We start from the raw sequence: 14,266 nt of genomic DNA, 5'->3' as shown, positions 1-14,266 counted from the left end.
CTACAGTGTATTCACTTTTTCAAATTTTGAAGCAATTTCCTTTTTTCTTTTTTTATCTTTTTCTCTTTTTTGCTTGTTTTCTTTTTCTTGAATGCAGAAAAAGAAAAGATTCAAATTTATTTTTAATTTTTATTAATTTTCTTTATTCTACTTTATTCTTTACTTTTATGTATATTTTTTCAAATTATATTTTACTCCCATCGTCTCATTTTAGTCTACTTCAGTGTATTAATTTTTTCAAATTCTCAAATGATTTTCTTTCCCCCCTGCCTTTTTAAAATCTAATCTGTCAAACCACTTTCAACACCCAGACCAAAACACACCTAGGATCTAGCATCATTTATTCGATTGGTGTTTGTGCGTGTGTTTAAATTTTAATTTTGATATTTTTTAATTTTAATTTTTAATATTAATTTTTCTACCTCACTTTTTCCTTTTCTCACTTCAAAATGACAAAATGAAGGAATTCACCCTAAAAGAAAGAGTACGAAGAAACGACAGCCAAGGATTTAAGCAACATAGATACAAGCAAGATGTCTGAACCAGATTTTAGAATCACAATAATAAGAATACTGGCTGGAGTCAGAAATAGATTAGAACCCCTTTCTGCAGGGATAAAAGAAGTAAAAAATAGAATGAAATAAAAAATGCTATAACTGCGCTACAATCACGGATGGATGCTGTGGAGGCAAGGCTGGATGAGGCAGAACGGAGAATAAGCAATATAGAGGGCACACTTAAAGAGAATAATGAAGCAGAAAAAAAGAGGGACATTAAGGCAAAAGAGCACAATTTAAGAATTAGAGAAATCAGTGACTCATTAGAAAGGAACAACATCAGAATCATAGGCGTCCCAGAAGAGGAAGAGAGAGAAATAGAGGTAGAAGGTTATGTGAACAAATCATGGCGGAAAACTTTCCAAACCTGGAGAAAGACACAGACATCAAAATCCAGGAAGCACAGAGGACCCTGCATTAGATTCATCAAAAACCAACCATCAACAAGGCATACATAGTCAAATTCACAAAATACTCAGACAAGGAAAGAATCATGAAAGCAGCAAGGGAAAAAAAGTCCCTAATCTACAAGGGAAGAGAGATCATGTTTGCAGCAGTCCTATCCACAGAAACTTGGCAGGCCAGAAAGAAGTGGCAGGATATATTAAATGTGCTGAATCAGACAAATATGCAGCCAAGAATTCTTTATCCAACAAAGCAGTCATTCAAAATAGAAGGAGAGATAAAACGTTTCCCAGACAAACAAAAATTAAAGGAGTTTGTGACCACTAAACCAGCCCTGCAAGAAATTTTAAGGGGGACTTTCTGAGGGGAGAAAAGATGAAAAAAAATAAATAAATAAAATAAATAAATAAATACCAAAAGCAACAAAGATTAGAAAGGACCAGAGACCACCACCAGAAACTCCAACTCTACAAGCATCATAATGGCAAGAAATTCATAGCTTTCAGTGCTCACTCTAAACATCAATGGACTCAATGCTCCAATCAAAAGACATAGGGTAACAGAATGGATAAGAAAACAAGATCCATCTATATGCTGTTTACAAGAGACCCACTTTAGACCAAAGATGCCTTGAGATTGAAAATGAGGGGATGGAGCATCGATCATGCTAATGGTCAACAAAAGAAAGCCGATGTAGCCATACTTAGGTCAGACAATCTATACTTTAAAATAAAGACTGTCACAAGAGATGAGGAAGGGCATTATATCATAATTAAGGGGTCTATCCACCAAGAAGACCCAACAATTGTAAACATTTATGCGCCAAATGTGGGAAAACCCAAATATATAAATCAATTAATCACAAACATAAACTCATGGATAGTAATACCATAATAATAGGTGACTTCAAGATCCCACAGCAATGGACACAATGTCACAGTAATGTACAGATCATCTAATCAAAAAATCAACAAACAATGGCTTTGAATGACACACTGGACCAGATGGACTTAACAGATACATTCAGAACATTTCACCCTAAAGCAGCAGAATATACATTCTTCTCCAGTGCACATGGAACGTTCTCCAGAATAGATCATATACTGGGACACAAACCAGCCCTAGGTAAGTACAAAAAGATCAAGAACATACCATGCACATTTTCAGACCACAACGCTATGAACTCGAAATCAACCACAAGAAAAAATTTGGAAAGGTAACAAATACTTGGAGAATGATAACATCCTACTAAAGAATGAATGGGCTATCCAAACAGTTCATTTTTTTTTTTTAACGTTTATTTATTTTTGAGACAGAGAGAAACAGAGCATGAACAGGGGAGGAGAAGAGAGAGAGGGAGACATAGAATCTGAAACAGGCTCCAGGCTCTGAGCGGTCAGCACAGAGCCTGACGCGGGGCTCGAACTCACGTACCGTGAGATTATGACCTGAGCCGAAGTTGGACGCTTAACTGACCGAGCCACCCAGGTGCCCCATATAACTTCAAAGAGAAACTGTAATTTAATTTTAAAGCAAAAATTTCCAATATTTATATACTTTAATAATTTAAAGAAAAATATTAAATATCTTCTGCAACTCACAAAACATGTCTATTCATCAGATGCTGGTGGAGGCTAAAAGTTTTTACATTGTCCTCTAGGTTTTTTCACATCTTACCTAATTCTGAAGAAGCAAAGACAGACACCCGGATTCATGACATATGACAAATTTGGGCCAAAAGGGAGTGGAAAAAAAACAAGGAAGATTCTATTATTGTAACCTAGATGTAGAAATTAGATAGTAAGAATGCTTCAGATTGCAGGCTTTAAAATTACACAGCTTTAGTTTGAGTCTTTGCTTCAACATTTCTAAGTTGTGTTGCTTTTGGCGAGTTATTTATTTAAATTTTCTGCTGGTATCAACAGCGAAATGAGGTGAATAATTTCTGCAGTGTAGAAATGCTAGATGGATTAAATGAGATAATACAATAAAGATATTACCACAGTGTCCAGCATGGAATAAACTGATAGAATTGCCATTTACTCCATCTAATGCAATGATTCCCTAAATTTTATGCACATTAGAATCAGGGTGCTATTTGAGAATTAATAATCTCTGAGCCCTTTTCCCAAACAATTACATTAGACTCTTCATGGGGGGAACATGGTCTTGGGTACTTACAAATATAGGAGTTTCTCTGGGCTTCTAGGTGGCTCAATTGGTTAAGTGTCCAACTTCAGCTCTGGTCATGATCTCTCAGTTCGTGAGTTAATGAGTTAATGAGTTCATGAGTTTGGGCCCTTGCATCAGGCTGTACACTGACAGTGCAGAGCCTGCTTAGGATTCTCTCTCTCTCCCACTCTCTCTCTACCCCTCTCTGCCTTGTGTTTTCTCTCTCTCCCTCCAAATAAAAAAATAAACTTTAAAAAGAATCTAGGATTTTCTAATGTGCAGTTGATTTAACTACTACTTTCTAATGGAATGGAACATAGGTGTATACTGTTGACTTATGACTGGAAAAGAAGGCGATTTACCACTAAGATATTACTTTACACCAATCAGAATGACGAGTATGAAAAAGACAAGAAATGACAAGTGTTTGTGATAATGTGGCGAAAAAGGAACCCTTGTGCACTGTTGGTAGGAATGTAAATTGGCGCTATGGAAAACATAGTCACTATGGAAAACATAGGTTTTTTAAAAGATTAAAAATAGAAATACCACACTATCCAGTTATTTCATTGCTGGGTATTTATCCAAAAAAATGGATTTGAAAGGATATATATACCCCTATATTTATTGTAGCATTCTTTACTACAGTTAAAATATGGAAACAGCTCAAATGTCTATCAGTAGATGAATGGATAAAGAAGATGTGAGATAGATAGATAGATGATAGATAGATATATAGATAGATAACTAATGGAATATTACTCAGCCATAAAATATAATGAAATCCTGTCATTTGCAACAATATGGATGGATCTGGGGATATTATGCTAGGTAAAATAACGGACAAAGACAAATTCTATATGATTTCACTTATATGTGGAATCTAAAAAAGCCAAACAAATGAGCAAAAAAATAGAAACAGACTCATAAATATCAAGAACAAATTGGAGGCTTACAGAAGAAAGTGGGTGGGGGGTGGGTGAAATAGGGGGAGAAGAGTAAAATAAAAAGAGACTTTTCTGAGCCTTTGGTTGCCTTGGTTGTTTCTACATTGATCTTTTAAAATTCCATGCAAAAGAGGCAATTATCTTTTATTTAATTTTTATGAGACTCTTTTAAGTGAAAAGCTTTTTTAAAATCTCTTTCTATAGCTCAGATACTTTCCTAATTCATACATAAGACTTTCTCATTTGTTTTTTAGATTGGCAATCACAGAGCTATAGAATTATAGAATTACTATTAATATTTCTGAGTCTTTATAGAAAATGCTGTGCATGGGTAAATATTTCTCATCTATGCTCAAGACTGTTTCTGAACATTATATAAGTAGATTTTTTTTGTTTTTCTCAGGTTGAACTCGTGCTCTGATTATTCTTTATCAGTCAGTTTTTTAGGTGGCACTTCATATTTGCTCTAAGTTCACTGCAAAACTTACACAGTTAATTATTCTTCCAAACAACTCAGAGGTAAAATTTTACCCACAAGCAGATTTGTTTAAATATGTAAATTTCCTTCAAATAAGGAACTAGAAAAATTGTGAGAAATTCTAAAAAAAAAATTATTTGTACAAAGAGCACAGGACACCAGCCCCATGCTGACAGAAGCCCAGGTGTCACACCAGTCCTTCCATCCTCACATTGGCAAACAGAAACCTCTACACTGGAGCCTTTCTTGGAGACTGGGCACCTTTGGAAGACTGAGCCACAGCAGGAGCTGGAGCCAGAGTCACAGCTGCAGCCTGGGCCTTTGTTTGCCTTGGTCTTGGATTTTGGCTGGCAGAACCTGAGACCCTTGGCAATGTGGGCATGAGCGTGTTTCCTGAGCTGAGAGTAAGCAATGTGGGCAAGTCAATTGAGCTTGAGGCTACTGCCCTTTGGGATCTTGGGCTTGACCTCCTTGGGCTTGATGAGGACGTTGATAGCCTCAGCATGTGCACTAATGGCCTTGGCGTTGTTGGCCTGCATCTTCTTATGGCCCTTTTTGTTGTGCTTCTAGGCAAATTACCTATTCCTGAGGAACTTCAGATCTAAGTTAAGACCTCAAAAGATTCATATCTTTGTGTCTGGGTTTCTTGATGCCATTTCTGTGCCATTTTCGTGACTGATTGTGTGTGGTGTGGTCCTTGGACTTGGCTGTGTCTGCACCAAAGCCCACAGCTCTCAAAGTGCCTTCTTCTTCTTCTTTTTTTTTTTTTAAATGTATTGAAGCTGTTTTCTTTGCATTGGAGATCTGAATCACAGTTTACAACATCATTAACCTGATAATGCTTTATAATTACTCATTATCAATGAGGACTCCATGGAACCCTCAATAATAAATTCTATTTGAGAGAGTTAAAGAAATTAAAACAGATTGAAAATCAAATTTCAAGAGCTCTTAGAATTATGGGAAAGAAGTACATAGTTAAAGAACACTGTGCTAGGAGTAGCTAGCTTTTCCAGACTCCATCAATACCAGTTAGATACAGGTCACTAGAGCACACACAGAAGAAGACAGTGGGGCTGTGAGTGGACGTGGACACTTTACAATCAAACTTCTCTTGCCATGTTTTTTCTTATATTACCAAAAGCTATGATTGAACAACTGGTATTTTTAAAAAGATTTTTCCTCTTCCTTGGGTTCAAAACCATTAAAATTGCTGACCATAATTTCTTAAGCACTAATTAGAGGGCAACTGAAGAAAATCTAGGCAGAACATGGACATAAGCAATAAATCATGTTAACCACAGACCCCAAAATGCTAAGTCTTTGATGAAATTCCCAGATAAAGATAATTAGCAACATTTCCCTTTGTTTGACTTTTCTTTTGCTTCAGAAGAGAACTTATTTTCATATCACATGCTTTCTTTGGGGAGAACAATCTGGAATTTCTTAGCATATTTTGTGGTATTTATTTTTCTCTTGATGTATTTCATTCACTGAATTCAAAACCTACAGCATATTCATCTTATTTGCAGGGCTCCACAATGTGAGATCTCAAAGTACCAAAAGCTATTTAGCTCAGGTTATGTCAACATAGATTGGGTTTGTTGTATCTGGATGCTGGTGCTGGAAAACAAAACAAAACAAAACAAAACAAAACAAAACAAAACACCTTGTTCTTCACTTGATTCTGGCTCCTTACTTCCATAAGCTGCTGGCCATTTCCCCTTCGTTACTTATTTATTCAGCCTAACTGCCAACACTTTTGACCCATTGTTAAGCTTTGATATGTCAACTCTGCTAGATTCTCTAGACTTTACTTTTATACCCAGAGCTATAAGCATTTATTAACTGTGATCTTAGTAGCAAAATTAGGTCTATATTCAACTATGACCTGATTCCTATTCCCTAGCTTTGAATAGAAGAACTAATCTAGCTCACTTTTTTTGTGTATGTGTATATCTATCCAACTCTTCTCATGGAGAGTAAGATAAAGATTCATGGTAAGTTAAATTCTATTAACTACTTTCAGAATCTACTATTCCAACCTTCTTCATACACATATATAAAAAAAATAGTAATGTCATGCTGTCAGAAAAGAGAATATTTGCGTTGAAGAGTGAAAAATGTTTCTCTGACTCTTACCTGTGGAATTGGAGAGCAGATTTGAACTCAATTTACTGATATTTTGTCTTCATAAACACTGAAGCTGAATGAGAACAATGTAGCCTGCTTCTCTAAATTCTTCTTGAACCCTTTATGTGTGTGGGTGATGTAAATCTTCCTCAATCACTAATGATCCCATTATTCTCTGTTCACCTATTCTCTGTTCAGTTATTGTCAATGATTCTCATTGACTGTCAGGGAGAGCCTTTTCTCTTCAGTTGATTCAAAGATCTTTAGTGTTACTTCCAAGTATTTCTCTTTACACTCACCAAATGGCAATGACTCTTCAAGTCTTCTGTATACACCCTATTCTCCAGACTCTTCTCTCTACCCCACATAATCTTGTATTTACCCAAAATGTTCTTTAAGCCTGTTTAGGAGCAAGTTTATTACATTTATATTATTTTATTTTACATAGAATTGCATTCTAACAGACATCACTTTTGGAAGAGTTTTAGTCTCTGTTCTCATTTAGTATTAATTACATGTTTCAGAGATTTTTCGTAGTGTGTGATCTCTTTCATTCAGATACATACACATGTGTATATATGTGTATATATATATATATATATATATATAAGCAGGGTTGATAATCAAAATAATTCAGTGACTAGAAAGGCATAAGCATAGAGTAAACAAATTAACAAAACAAATCAGTAGTAATAAGGCCTATTATATTACACTGGAACATGCTGGCTGAACATTAAATATGTGCGTGTCTGTGTGTGTCTATGTGTCTAATAATTTACAGATATGATTGGCAGAAATGATGACAGGTTTGCATTTTGGAGAGAGATATCTTTCTTTATAGAAAGTTTAATCTCCTTTTCAAGTTACAGTGATTCTCTGTAAGTTCTTAGATGCTAACTCTAAGTTGTCACCAATTTATTTTCATTTAGCTAACAAAATGAACCTTGGACTCCCTAACTAATATCTTATCCTTGAGAGAAATATCATTTGGCCTAGGGGTAACACAATTAATCTATATTGAAGGAAAGATCATTTATTTTTTTAATAGACTGCAGACATGAAACCTCTTTTTAAAAGACATCTTTTATGTTTGTTAGCTTGTTCAGCTGTTTAACTTTTTAAAAGATTGTGAAAATACAATTTCTTGAATTGCATGAAAAGTTAAAGTTATCACCGATTTAAATATATCAATGATATTCCCTACCTGGTATGCTTACAATGTTATAAAATATTGTTCTCAGTTCATTGAACTACTATTATAAGTTTTTACAAAATTTAGTTAAGCATTACAGTGATAGATCATTGATACATAAGGATGTAATTCAAAGTAACTGCAAATTTCATAAGGCAAACTTTGATTGTAATGTGAATTATGTAATTTTATTAGATAATTATACTTCAAAAATTGAAGCAAAAGTAAACAGATTTAGCTTCTGTCAGATTTAAAGCTATCAGCATTCTTTTCAGTATCCCTCTAGTGTTATTAACATCATATGACAAGTCTCTGATAAAACAATATGTAGGTGGATTTTTTCCTCTGGCTTATACCTAGGTATAAATGTTAATTTTTTTAATGTTTTATTTATTTTTGAGACAGAGAGAGACAGAGCATGAGCAGGGGAGGGGCAGAGAGAGAGGGAGACACAGAATCTGAAGCAGGCTCCAGTCTCTGAACTGTCAGCACAGAGCCTGATGCGGGGCTTGAACTCACAAACCGCGAGATCATGACCTGAGCCAAAGTTGGACGCTTAAGGACTGAGCCACCCAGGCGCCCCATATATCTAAGTATAAATATTAAAAGAAATGAAATTTTAGATTACTAATGATGAAAACTTAAATGCTGTGGTAGCCTAGTAGAGAATAAAATGTTGATAAATGGAACCTAGTACAATGCTTGAATCACAATTCATATCCTGTTTAAGTAAGCATTTAGATTAACCCACTGATTAGTTATCGGTGAAAACCATGTGGAGTTTTCAGATAACATAAACTAGAAGGCAATGCACACTAAACGTATACTTTTTATTAAACAAGAATTTATGTTATACCTTAAGGAAGAGGCATTAGTAGAGAATTAGTAACAATGTGTTTAGCTACTTTTTAAGATTTTTTTCTAATTATCCAGAAACATTGTTCTTTCTCCATTCATGTAATTTTTTATTTGTAGACTAAAAAGGATAATTTTATTCATATAAAAACGTTAGACTTTTCTTGGCAATAGACTGTTTTCATATGAAACCACGATAAATATTTTAGGAAAGAAATTAAAGACATATAGAAACAAGGCACATGTTGAATTAAGAGACACACTATCCTACTTTATAACTGTTATGCTAAATACTCTCTGTAGTGGTGAAATTTACCAAAGCATGGCAGATTTGAAGAACAATTATTCATAGTCACAATCATAAATGACAGCAATCATGAAACTGTCCTTAAAATACCATCTTTAAACAAAAATAATTAGGTAATAATAAAAATATGGCCTCCAACAAAATGTTAAAAAATAGATTCAACCTCTTTTAAATATACTAGGAAATATATATGTATACCAGGAAATTTTATTAGAACCTTATTTGGCATTCCTTTTTCCTTCTATTAATTAGGAGACTGTTTATATGTGTATAAGGCAAAATTCTTCTTTTAGGTTTATTATGTATGAGAACATACCATGAACATAAAGAACTACTCAAAACAATGTAAAGAAGGATCTATATGATCTAAATCCAAAATTGGAGAGTTTAAAAGATGACTCTTCTATATGAAAAGAAATTCAAATGTTTATACCCTTTGTTAAAAAAAATCCCTATCTTCAGATCTAAGCAGTTGAAAGAGGAGAGAAATTTAGATACAGGTTCTAAATCTAGTTGGTATTTATAAACTTCTGAATATAAAATAAAGTTACTAACACAGTGTTACTGATGAACTCCTCCTAAGGTGGCCCTCAATAGAAATTTCAGTGAAGGGGTACTCAAATGGCTATAAATGAGAGATTTTTGAAATTCAGTTAATAATAATAATTGCTATTATTCATTGAACTTTAATGAATATATCTGAAAGTATAATCTGTAGGTACTAACATTTTACAGATTAGGAAATGATACCTAATTTGGGTAGCTGGACTGCTATCACAAAATTAGAGATAGGGGCGCCTGGGTGGTCAGTCAGTTAAGCATCCGACCTCAGCTCAGGTCATGATCTCACGGTCTGTGAGTTCGAACCTTGCATCGGGCTCTGGGTGACAGCTCGGAGCCTGGAGCCTGCTTTGGATTCTGTGTCTCCTTCTCTCTCTGCCTCTCCCCAACATGTGCTCTGTCTCTCTATGTCTCTCAAAAAATAAGTAATGTAAAAAAATTTTTTTTTAAAAATTGGAGATAGATCCAGGTATAGAACTTTGGACTGTCTGATATCAGCATTGGTATCCATAGTGCTACTTTTCACCTCCTGAATTTTTTTCTATAGCACTTGGATTGAATAAATTTTTAGTTGTTTCTGATGGAGAGTGCATTTTCTACATGCATAGTCACACCCCAAATCCTTTAATGCAATTAGGGAACTGCCTAGGGCATTGTGGCATGAATGAAATATTATCCTTTTCCTTGATGACCTAATACAATAACTTTTTTTGAGAAGCTACTATGTTTCATTGTATTTATTTACACATATAGAAGTGGGAAGTGCTGAACTCATGATGCCTTGTACAATTTTAGACAAAAGGTAACTTTTATACTGCTTCACTTATGACAAGTAGTTATTTCCCTGGAAGAGATATTGAGAGATTCAAGAAACTTGTCAGTGTAGCGAGATTTTGGAACTTGTCAGTGTAGACCCAGGAAATAAACTGCAAAAACCTTGGAAACATAAAATAATATAATGGTGACTACAGTTTGGACTTTTGTCTAAACAAGTTGGGAGACATTGTAATATCAAAGCAAAGGCTTAACTTGTTGGGATCTGTATTGTAGCAAAATGACCTTGGAGCTGTGTGTGAAGTTTGGTGTGAAACGAGGGTAAACCAGAGTTAGAAGACAGAATTTAGACACTATTTCAGTGGTTCAGAACAGAAATAATGAGGGCCTGAATGTTAGAATGAATAAGAAGAAAGGTTTTGATCGATACAAATAAGGGCTACCATTGAGAGAGCTTCATGAATCACTGGTTGGGAGAGGAGGGACAGAATTTAAAGAAGAAATGATTTGAAGTTTTCCAGCTTGATTAATTATTGGAATTAAAAGTATCAATGACTCAAAAGAACATCAAAGCACTCTGGGGAAAGTGAGTTTCCAAGAAGTGATTCTACAAGCCCCTTTTTACTTTCTGAAGAGAGAAGGTGTGTGTGTGTGTGTGTGTGTGTGTGTGTGTGTATTTTTATTTATATATGCTATATATATATATATATATATATAATGCTACATATATATAATGCTATGTATATGTTATATACATATATTATGCTATCTATATCTATATGTATATCTATATACTAATATGATGTTAACAGTATTTTGTCATGAAGAAAGACTAAAGTACTATTATGGAGTTGTTTTGTTTTGTTTCTTTTCTTTCTGTCCTCTTGTCTCTGAAGATTTCCTGTATTCTGACTGTTTCCCAACACTAACCTAGTTAGTTTTATTTACTGAATGGTAAATGAAGAGGACTCACCTAAAGGTTTTTGGTTTTGTTTTGCTTTGCTTTGTTTTGTTGTTCTTCTGTTACTGCTAAATCCCATGTCAGGAAAAGACTTAAGATAGCACCAAATCTCGAACAGGTTCAATCAGTTTGAAATTGCTTAAGACTACATTCCAATATTGTTTGTCAGGGCAGAATGGAAGTAAAATTTCCAGACCTCTAGGAACACACAGGAAGTAGAAAATGAATAAGTCTGATAGTTATTTAGTGGTTGTAAGAGATTGCTGTCTTTACTAGCTGAATTTTTAACATTTTTTTAAATATCACATTTTTGAAGAGTAGCATTACCTTTGTATATCAGGACTAATCATTTCCACTAGCTTGATACCCTGACCAATAAATTAAGAACTGTTATGGCAGCAATGGCAAATGAAGAACTCAAACAATTACCTGGAGAATACAGCCACTGAACGTAAAAACAAATAAAAAACTGTGATTGTATACAACAAGATGCACTACCATCCTGATCCATCTCAAAAATAATTTCCTGATCTATGTTTGGAAAAGAATTGCATTCTGTAACACGTTAATAAAAGTAAAGGAAAATAAATGCAAAGAAAGGAGGGAAGGAAGGAAGCAGCAGCAATTGCTACACAGATTGTAGCTGAAGTTTAAGTTATGGTGAAGGTAAAATATAGCATATACCTGTAAAATTCTTCTAACCTTTATGTGTGCAATGGCAGAGTTGAATAGTGATGACAGAGACTTGTATAGCTCAAAAAAGCTAATATAGTGACTATGTGGCTCTTTACAAAAAATGTTTGCAAACCTTTGATCTAGTTAATGTTATCATGTTTTTTATTAGGTAATTAGGCATTATTATAAACTTGTTACATTTATATGGTGGTTTATACACACAAACACACACGCGCTATTTAACGTGATAAGATGTAATTCTCTTATTTGTTTTTTGCTTAACTAATAAAATCATATGACCATATGTTTATAATTTCAGCAAGTAATTTATGTACAAAGTCATATTTGATCACATTTTTAATCTTAGTATGTTAGATTTCACAACCTTCCGGCATCATCTCAAACTACTAGAATATTTAAACTGATTCATAGTCAAAGAACTTGGGCAAAAGACTGATCTATATTTCTCTGCCTACATACTGGATTCATTGACCAAATGGTTCAATAATCCTGACTAGAAATAAATAGTGAATCACAGGCTGAAAGCTACCTTGAGAACAATTTAATATATTCTGAGAAGAAACTTCTTTAAGACAATTTGACTCTATACTTGTACTTCTTTCTAGTACTGATATTTTGTTGTAAAGATTGTGGTACAGATACTATGTAATAATTACCTAAGATTTATATTAGAAAAAGAAAAATACAGCATATAATTTTTTAAATAGGTATCTTGTTTTGCATCCTGTAATAGTTTGAAAAGAGGACTCTAATGAAAAACATTGAAGCAAAACTCAGTGTTAAAAGGAAATCTATTTCTGGTCAATTGACTTTTGAAATGATTTTATAGTGTTGAATATACTTTGAATGCCCTGTAATTTAACACCAGAAATTCATAAGTTAGTATGATATTCTCCAAATGAAAAATTAACTACTTTTTAAGATAAAAGTGTGATCAACCTGTGTGATTTTAGCTCTGAGGAGATTCTATGGGCTACAAAATGTTCAAGGTGTTTGGGATATCAGTGTACAATGATTGATGTATAAACATTTCCTTCTCTCAGTGACTTTCCAATACAGTGCATGAGATAGAAATTAGACAAAAAAAGTAAAGGTAAAATAGTATAGTATAATAAAATATAAAAATAGTGTAATAAAATATTTAAAAATAAATTAGTATAGTATAATATAAGGAAAAGAAAAAAGACTAGGGTACAAGGATAATCACTGTTTTTATGATTTATAATTGGAAATAAATGAAGAAAATGTCCAAATGTAAGGATTAACGACACCAATTTATAGTCTTACCAAGCATAGGGAAGAAAAAATTGCCAGGTATGAATCTCACTCCCATGTCTTCTGAAGTGCCTAGGAGAAAATTGAATGGACAATTATTTAAATGTTCTGTATGTGGGGTGAGCACTTTGGTGACTTATCCTTGAAGCAGCACCATGAGTCTCTAGATGAACAACAGCAATCCTGTCCAGCTCCCTAGGAAGGAATTAAGGGATGAGGTGGGATTCAGAGTAGAATTAATCTTAGAGGTACTACAAAAAATTTATTAAAAGAATAGGGCAGGGAATGGGGAAGATGGCGGCATAGGAGGACGCTGGGCTCACCGCGCGTCCTGCTGATCACTTAGATTCCACCTACACCTGCCTACATAACCCAAAAACCGCCAGAGGATTAGCAGAATGGAGTCTCAGGAGCGAAGCACAGATGAGAGGCCCACGAAAGAAGGTAGGAAGGGCGGCGAGGCGGTATGCGCTCCACGGACTGGCGGGAGGGAGCCGGGGCGGAGGGGCAGCCTGCCGGGCAAGCAGAGCCCCCAAGTCTGGCTGGCAAAAGCGGAGGGGCCGGGCGGAGTGTGTTCTGACAGCAAGCGCGACTTAGCGTCTGGGATGTCATAAGTTAACAGCTCTTCTGGGAAAGAGGGAAGGCTGGAGGACAAAGGGAGGGAGAGTTGCTGAGCCCCCAGACGACAGAGCTCAGGTTGGTGGGGAACAAAGGCGCTCACCAGCGCCATCTCCCTCACCCATCCCCCAGCCAAAATCCCAAAGGGAACCAGTTCCTGCCAGGGAACTTGCTCACTCTCCGCAAACACCCAATTCTGTGCTTCTGCGGAGCCAAACCTCCTGCAGCAGATCTGATTCCCTCCCGCTGCCACAGGGCCCCTCCTGAAGTGGATCACCTAAGGAGAAGCAAGCTAAGCCTGCCCCTCCTGCCCCCGTGCACCTTGCCTACCCACC

General features: G+C 35.2%; 1 pseudogene; it reads right to left on the bottom strand.

Annotated features, from left to right (window-relative positions):
• Window positions 1-4,788: 4,788 nt before the first annotated feature.
• Window positions 4,789-14,266, bottom strand: part of LOC121041851 (60S ribosomal protein L29-like) — a 53,211-nt pseudogene continuing 43,733 nt past the window's right edge.

The sequence above is a fragment of the Herpailurus yagouaroundi genome, unplaced genomic scaffold, assembly GCF_014898765.1.
Source record: "Herpailurus yagouaroundi ecotype Mexico unplaced genomic scaffold, PumYag 29, whole genome shotgun sequence".
In the NCBI taxonomy this organism is placed as follows: domain Eukaryota; kingdom Metazoa; phylum Chordata; class Mammalia; order Carnivora; family Felidae; genus Herpailurus; species Herpailurus yagouaroundi.
Note: the sequence above shows the minus strand (reverse complement) of the source record. Positions and strands in the feature narration are given on the sequence as shown.